A 2,487-nucleotide genomic window follows, 5' to 3' on the forward strand; every position below is an offset into this window, starting at 1 on the left:
CAAATAGGTAGGCAATAGTATCCACCGCTCCCCATAAGCAGATTTTTCAAAATGAGCTTTTTTTCAATAATTCGTTTTTAATTTTTAGTCCACTTATGCGAAAAAGGTCGAATCTTTTTTTTTTATTATTATACAACCTTAGAAGAACTTTCTGGAGCCATTGCTTTACTTGACCAACTCCCCTTGTTTTTTTAATGTCAGCTCGATCTCCTGTGATGTGTTGGAGGACGCTGACATCTGGAGAACCTAAACAAAACCCTGAACGTTAGAACCTCTCCGCACTGGACGATCCCGTGAAGCTTATTTTTTTTTCTCGTCACACCAATATCAGTAGTTCTAAGTTTCATAAATAATTAAAAACGGTTTGGTATGTGTCACGGCGCCCTTTCTTTTATGTGCTCGCTTCCGCTAAATTCAGAACTCTGACAAGGCCTCTCTGTGTGTGTGTGTGTGTGTGTGTGCATGTGTGTATGTGTGTGTGTGTGTGTGTGTGTGTGTGTGTGCATGTGTGTATGTGTGTGTGTGTGTGTGTGTGTGTGTGTTGTGTGTGTGTGTGTGTACACGCTCCAGCTTAACTGTCTTTAAATATCTGCTTTAGATAACACAGAATATAGAAAATACTTGCATAGTCTACTCGATAAGTATATGTACTAGACCTAAATATGTTTACAATATTATTAATGTAGCAAATAAAGTGTCTTTGTACTCTTGTTAGAATTTATCAAGTGTTTGTACGGAATAAGCTCTAAAATTCAATAACTGTTCATTTTCTAACATACAAAAGGTCGTAGGTGTAGTTGCATGAATAGGTTCAAGTAGCAATATGTAAATCATTAAAGTTGATAAGATATCAAGCTCACGAACAAAATGATTAGATCTTCATATCTGTTATATAGCACGCTGTTTCTGGCTGAAACATGTAAACAAACATCGAAAGAGCATCTGCGTAATCACTCAACTTGCCAGAGGTGACAGTCAAATGTCTTTCACCTTCACAGTCTGAAAAACGAACAAGAAAGCGGACTGGTAAATGTCATCATAGATAGGTTAAAAGACGGCGATGTCATGGTTGAGAACCTTTTGTCAAAGATCTGTTCAATCAAGGCTGACATAAGGCTGAACAGTAAATCTCTGTAAGCAGCTGGTATGTTGTATAATTAGCAAATATTGTAGGTACGATCTGTACTGATTTACTAAAACCGCTGACTTTTATATTTTCTAATAAGCAGACGTTTGTCTGACAATCGGAATTGATTGATGAACGGAACCTATCTAATCATAGTATTAAAACATTACTGACCTCTCTATTTACTGTCTTGTTGAGATTCTAATATTGGCTCCTCCCACTTAAATTTGGGTACGTCTAATACAGTGCAGGTCTTCTTCTTCAAGAGAAATAGCCAATTTATCTTTCAGTTATGATTAAATGGTTGTGGAGCTTATATTGTAATATACACTACATAATACACATAACTATATCAATATTTTCATCATGTCTCCATAGATTATGTTTGATTTCTTAACCACATGTTGAAACAATTGTAACTATAGAATAAACATAATTCCAATTACACTCTGTTCTTCACTCATTGTGTGTGTGTGTGTGTGTGTGTGTGTGTGTGGAGGCGCAATGACCCAGTTGTTAAGGCAGCGGACTCACGGTCATAGAATCGCGGTTTCAATTTCCTGACCGGGTGTTGTGAGTGTTTATTGAGCGAAAACTCTTTGAGCACAACGAGGCTCCGGCAGGGGGGAGGGCAACGCTGCTGTACTCTTTCACCACAACTTTCTCTCCTTCTTTCTTCCTCTTTCTGCTGTACGTGTATTTCTAAGGGCCAGCCTCAGTGTCATGCTGAATCTCCCCGAGAACTACATAAAGGGTATACGTGTCTATGGCTCAGCCACTTGCATGTTAATTTCACGAGCAGGTTGTCGCGTTAATTGAATCAACTGGAACCTACGTCGTCGTACACGAGGGAGTACCATATATATATATATATATATATATATATATATATATATATATATATATATATATAACACACCCATAAATACATACACCTATACACACACGCCTACACACATACATACACACATACATAAACACACACACATACACATACATACGCACACACACATATACTTACACACATGCACACACACATACATACATACATACATACACCTATACACACACGCCTACACACCTACATACACACACATGCATACACACACATACACGGACACACCCATACATACTTACATACATACACCTATACACACACGCCTACACACCTACATACACACACATGCATACACACACACACATGTACGCACATACATATATACCTACACACATGCACACACACACACACATGCATGCATGCATGCACACGCGCAGTACGCATACATGCATACATGCATACACACACACACACGCACGTACACATACATACATACACACACACATACATACACCCATACACA

The sequence above is a fragment of the Octopus sinensis genome, linkage group LG2 (assembly GCF_006345805.1).
Source record: "Octopus sinensis linkage group LG2, ASM634580v1, whole genome shotgun sequence".
In the NCBI taxonomy this organism is placed as follows: Eukaryota; Metazoa; Mollusca; class Cephalopoda; order Octopoda; family Octopodidae; genus Octopus; species Octopus sinensis.